The sequence below is a fragment of the Dasypus novemcinctus genome, chromosome 12, assembly GCF_030445035.2.
Source record: "Dasypus novemcinctus isolate mDasNov1 chromosome 12, mDasNov1.1.hap2, whole genome shotgun sequence".
In the NCBI taxonomy this organism is placed as follows: domain Eukaryota; kingdom Metazoa; phylum Chordata; class Mammalia; order Cingulata; family Dasypodidae; genus Dasypus; species Dasypus novemcinctus.
This window is the reverse complement of record NC_080684.1, coordinates 3,704,100-3,710,222: the sequence shown is the minus strand read 5'-3', so window position 1 is coordinate 3,710,222 and position 6,123 is coordinate 3,704,100. Positions and strand designations below refer to the sequence as shown.

The 6,123-nt window shown below is 39.9% G+C and overlaps 1 pseudogene; it reads left to right on the top strand.

Annotated features, from left to right (window-relative positions):
- Window positions 1-1,392: 1,392 nt before the first annotated feature.
- Window positions 1,393-4,936, top strand: LOC101432760 (myotubularin-related protein 10 pseudogene; annotated as a pseudogene).
- The last annotated feature ends 1,187 nt before the right edge of the window (window positions 4,937-6,123 follow it).

Here is a 6,123-nt window from a genome sequence, read left to right as displayed (position 1 = left end):
ACACAAAGAGATAATATTATGAGATAATATCTTTTCTCATAATATGGATTTTCTATTTTGCCTCCAACCCATCAGGCCTGGAGGACATATTGAGACAGATACTCTCCTGGGGCCCATTAATAACAAATTATCATACAGTCCCTACATCTGTTATGGGACCATTTGTCCATTTGATATAGGACACATTTAAACCTAAATGCTCACTATGTAGGAATGTTCCTCATTTTTCAGTATATAAGAGATGAATGATTAATCTTTCCCCATGAACCTCCTTCAGTAAATTTAAATTATTCCTTTGGGACTATTTACATAAAGTTATATATCACCAAGAAGGGAAATTAGCAACTCCACTTCATAAACAATAATCAGATTAGAAAATAATGCAGGAGTAAAAACCCTCTCCCAACATGATGAAACAGACCATAATAGCAATTTTATTATTGATAATAATTCATGCCAAGAGGGGAAGCAGCATAAACTAAGAAATGTCAATTGAATGCAGACCTACACCATTCTGTTGGCTTTTTGTTGTTGTTGTTGTTATTTTTCTGGTAGCTTTCACTGGTTTGTAATCCAGAGGCTCAAATCTTCCAATAAGCCATTCTTTAAAACAAAAATGTCAAATACTAAGAACCACATGCCATCAAATTTGGCTGAAAAATGCCCTGCACTTCAAAGAACTTGCTGGCTTGTATATCTACAGTTGAACTAACAAGTAAGGCAAATAGCCCAAAGGAATTGGACAAATTGGAGAAGCTGACTACAGGCTAATGCTGGAACTCCAATCTCAGTCACAAGTATTTTAATTACTAACCAATCTGACATATTATTAATAAAACGCTCCCAAATCTGGTTTAAGTTTATGATTTAAAACTTATTTGCAAAAGTGTCCTTTTCATCTCTTATCTGAGCAAAACCTTGGACTGTTAGGAGCTTTTACATTCAGCTACCATTAATTGGGTCTTTAATTGTACTAACTGAGTTCTAACTCTTTGGTCCATTACAGCAGCATCTTTGCTAGCTCTGCACTCCAAAACCCCCTTGATTTAATAGATATTTGCAAGTCAGAATCTTGGACTAATGTTCCTTTCAAATTCTACAAGTATTTAGAGGTCCTGAGCTGCAGGCCATATGCCCTGTGTGTGCAGTCTCTTGGGGTGGGGTGACAGGCACCTTCAGTGTTTGGGCCACTGCACCAGCATAGACCCATGCCTACCCCTGCCCCTCCATTCCCTGGCAGATTCTCCTTCATGTCCCTGCCTGCCAATCTGCCTGACCATGCTCTGAGTGTGCCCTGGGCTTTGGCACCTTGAGCTCTATGAAAAGAGGTGTCTGGAAGTGTTGGGGTGATCACTAGTAGTGGCAGGTCCTAGGAGAAGAGGCAGAAGAAATATGTTCTCTTTCAAACCACTAAGATCCACATTCAGATCCTATTTGCTGCTCTGACCCAAGACTGATAAAAATTTAATTTGGAACTAAATATTAATAAACTGGAGCCAATCCTTTTACCTAAATAATTGCCATAAATGAACTAAATTTTTGTACAAAAATGCATTGCAGCAGACACAAGTCATGATATGATTTGATATGATTGATAGGATATGCTGACATACAGTAACTAACATTTTCTTTGATCTTAACACTTTTAAAAGAGAATTCTTATACTATTAACCATAATCTTCATCTGTGGCTGAGCGTGAGGGTCTCGTCCTCGCTCAGGCCCAAGAGTCGGGGGGGCTTGCTCCTGCCAAACCACCGGCGGGGGGTGCCCCAAGAGGGAGCACCGGTTCTCCAGGCGTGGGGGACGCGCGGTTGGGGAAAAACCACGGAGACCGCTTGAGCGCAAGAACAGGTCTGCTTTATTACGGAAGTACACTTGGTTATATAGGGTTGGGTAGAGGGAGGAGTAAGATATAGGGAGGGCTAGCTGAGAGGTTTGGAATAGGGGAGGGGAAAGGGGGAGTGAGAGCTGGCCGGATGTTGGGCTAGGCAGGAGATAGAAAGGGGGAGGGCAGCGCCGGCCAGCCGCTAGCAGCAAAGGCCTAGTCAGGCGTGGTCACCTTATCTAGGCCCAGTGGGCAGAGGCGGTATCACTTCTTGCCGCACCGTTTGCTACTGTGGCAAGCTGGGCGCCCTTCCTCCCACATTCATCCACCACCAAAATCATTATATTAAACAATCTCTCATTCTCTATCTTCCTTTCAATTGAAATACTACAACCACAGATTACCCCTTTCAGGCACACTCACATTTATAAACCAGCAGTGTTAGTTATACTCACTATAATGTATTATCATCAATTCTATTCATTTCCACACATTTACAATAAACATTATTAAAATTTCTACATACTTTAAGCATCAGCTCTCATTCTCTACCCATATTCTATTTCCTATGGGGTATAAGGTAGTATGGGATTTTTATTTTTGGAATAATGAAAATGACTGAAAATTGAGGTGAGAACAGCACAACTCTGTGATGTGAGAGCTATTGAATGTACAATTTTTTAAAAGATTTATTTATTTATTTATTTCTCTCCCCTTCCCACTCCCCCCCATTGTCTGCTCTCTTGTGTCCATTGGCTGTGTGTTTTTCTGTGTCCACTTGCATTCTCAGTGGCACCAGGAGTTTGCATCTTTATCTGTTGCATCATCTTGCTGTGTCAGCTCTCCATGTGTGCAGTGCCACTCCTGGGTGGGTGTTTTCGCATGCGGAAGCTCTCTTTGTGGGGTACACTCCATATGTGTGGGGCTCCCCTATATGGGGGACACCCCTGTGTGGCATGGCACTCCTTGCATGTGGCAGCACTGTGTGTGAGCCAGCTCACTACATGGGCCAGGAGGCCTTGGGTTTCAACCCTAGACCTATATGGGAGGCTGATGCTCTATCAATTGAGCCACATCCACTTCCCTGAATGTACATCTTGAATGGATATATTGCAAAGCATGGAACTGCATAACACAATGAATCATTTCATTGAAGATTTTGTTTAACTGAACAAATATGAGAACATTCTCTTATGAACTACAATGAGTATATAACACAAATACAAGGTGGAACTAACCAGATGGGTTAGGGGGCAATACACCTAATGTAAGATATTGGCTGTAGGTGGTAGTAATGTTTTGGTATGCTCTTTCAAGATTTGTAACAATTGTTTCACGGCAATGCAAGGTTGGTGGTTAGGTAATGTGTGGGTGCCCTGTAGGATGATATGCATGTTTGCTCACAATTTTTATTATACACTTATTGTTTACAAATGTTCACTTATGAAAGATAAGCTTCAATATAAAAAGTTTAAAAGCTTCCTTTACTCCAGATGATTCAATGCCATTACAGAAATTCCATTATCAAAACCTTCTTGTTGAACAGGATGTCCCTCTGATATGTATTGAGCAAATTGTCACAGTAATTGACCACAAAAAGCAGAAAGTCCTAGGCCCCAAGCAGCAACTGAAACTTAATCCAACAGAGTTAATTACTTATGGTAAAGATTTCAGGATTTTCAGATTTTGCTTTGATAAATCATGGCACAAAACTACCAAAACTGTATACCTAGCAATAGTTCATTATTCCCAGCCAAAAGACCTGAAGCTATTCTTTGGATTTGAATATGTTGGGGAAAAAATACCACAATTCAGCCAACAAAATAAATACACTCCCTTCAGTAGACGGAGGATGAGATTGTGGAGCTGGTAATGGCAACAGCCAGAAATCTCCATTGTTTGAAACTTACTTAGATTGGGAGAGAGAAATCAAGAGGATGGGTATTTCTGGATGGAAAGTTTGTTACATTAATAAGGGCTATGTGATATCCACTTGCCCTCCAGAATACTTTGTTCTGCTTAGTTCTTTAGTAGACCAAAACCTAAAATTGTTTCCCATTATTTGATGGAAGAAGGGTGCCACTCCTGAGTTGGAGCCACCCAAGTGCAAAAACTAGAAGTCATCCACAGAGAAGTGATTTTTACAAATTGGATTTGAATAAGACCTTGCCTAATATCCAAGAAATAGAAATGGCATTTGTAAAACTTAAGCATTATGTGTTAATGTACCTTTTGAAGAAACTTAACAGAAATGGCTATCTTCACTGGAAAGTACTAGGTCGTTATAATAAGTAAGGGAATTAATTAAACATTAAGTAGAACTTGCATACATGCTGGAGAGCAAACTTATCTCTGCAATCATACAAGCAGAGGAAGATATTTGATTCATTATGTAGGTTCTCTTATTCAAGTGATAGTGGATGCCTATATTAGGACAATTACAGTATTTCAGTGTCTGATACAGAAGGAGAGACTCATGGCCAGCTATCAGTTCCTGGACAGATGCAACCTTTTAAAGAGATCAGAAAAAGAGTCTCCCTTAATTTTGCTATTCTTGGATGCTACATGGCAACTGTTAGAACAATATCTAGTTGTGTTTGTGTTCTCTGAAACTTCCTTGTTGGTCCTGTAAAACTGTACCTACCTACATTTCATTGTTAGGCACATTACTATTCAACTATCCTCACCAGTGGGTGAAGCAAACCACAGAATTTGCTACAAGTGAAAATATCCAATTAGGTGATGAAAAACCCTTAAAGTTCACATTGGTTTGAAATTGTCTCTTCAGTTTACAGCAAAAGATCACACCCTTTTCCATAATTCCTTATATATTGGGAAGAGCATGCCTTATATACAGAATGGCTCTGTGGAATCTTTTAAATGGACAGAAAAGGTACAGCTCCACAATTAGAGGACTGTAGCCCTCCTTCAAGACTGGACTCAAAAGTGACCAAGGATTACTTCCAAGGAGAATCTCCTTAATATTAATACTAAAGTCAGGGAAATGGATGTGCCTCAAGAATTTGAGTGTCCATTTACCACATGGGAAGTCCCAGGTTTGGTTTCTGGTGCCTCCTAAAGAAGATGAACAAGACAGCAAACTGACATGATGGACTAACATGGTAAGCTGATGCAACAAGAAGATGATGCAACACAGATACACAATGAGGAAATACAATGATAGACATAACAGGCAAGGAACAGAGGTGGCTTAAGTGATTGGGTGCCTCCCTCCCACATGGAATTTCCCAAGTTTGATTCCTGGTGACTCTTAAAAAGAAAATGAGCACACAACAAGCAGGCACAGAGAGCAGACAGCAAGGGCAAATAATGAGGGATGAGAAATAAATAAATAAAATAAATATTTAAAAAACTGAAAACAGAATTGTAGGAAAATTGCATTGGAAAAGGTGGGAAGGGCTCAACTTTCTCACAAAAGCAATGGAGAAAGACCCAAATGCAGTCTGGGTGGCCTGCTTTGGGTATCAGCAGACCAGGAGAGTGCTTCATAGCTCCAGGAAGATGAGGGACAGAGAGAAAAAAGAACAAATGTGAGTTACCAAACTCTCATGGCATCTGGGAAAGGCTCCACTCCCACACCTCCAAGATATTTAACAGACTAAAACCCTGGTTCACTGCAATTTACTGAGAGGGGAACAAACATTTTCCTCCCTGTCAGCTGTTACAAGGAAAAAAGAGAATGTAGTTGGGGGTTTTTCTTCAGTGAATTTAGCCAGCAGAGCTCCTTTCAAACTCAGATATGGCCATATCAAAGCACAGGAAAACAGAATTTGGATGAAACACCTCCATTGAAAGGTACATTGACTAGAACCATCTACAGGCAGGTATGGAAATTGCATGGACAAAACTGCTTTGGGTACTCTCTGTACCCAAACTCCTGGGAGAAAATCTTCACCCCATTAATGAGTCCCTGACATGATTTTGATAGCTGAAGCTGGGCAATTTTAGAAACATAAAATAAGAATCAAATATTAAAGAAGAGATGAGGGAAAAAGACAGCAGGGAAGAGAGGGAAACTGGTCAGCAGAGTAAATTCACCAACATATTAAGATGTCTAGATATCACCAACAAATTACAGCCATATTAGGAAACAGGAAGACATGGCCCAGCCAAAGGTACAAAACAAATATCCTGAAGTTACACAGGGTTTCAGAAAATTAATCAATGATAACCCTACAACTATTCTAAATCAATTCAAAAAATTGAAAGAAAAAGGACTAAGGAGATAAACAATATATGGAAGACACTAGGTGAGCATAAAGAACAATCTCAAAGT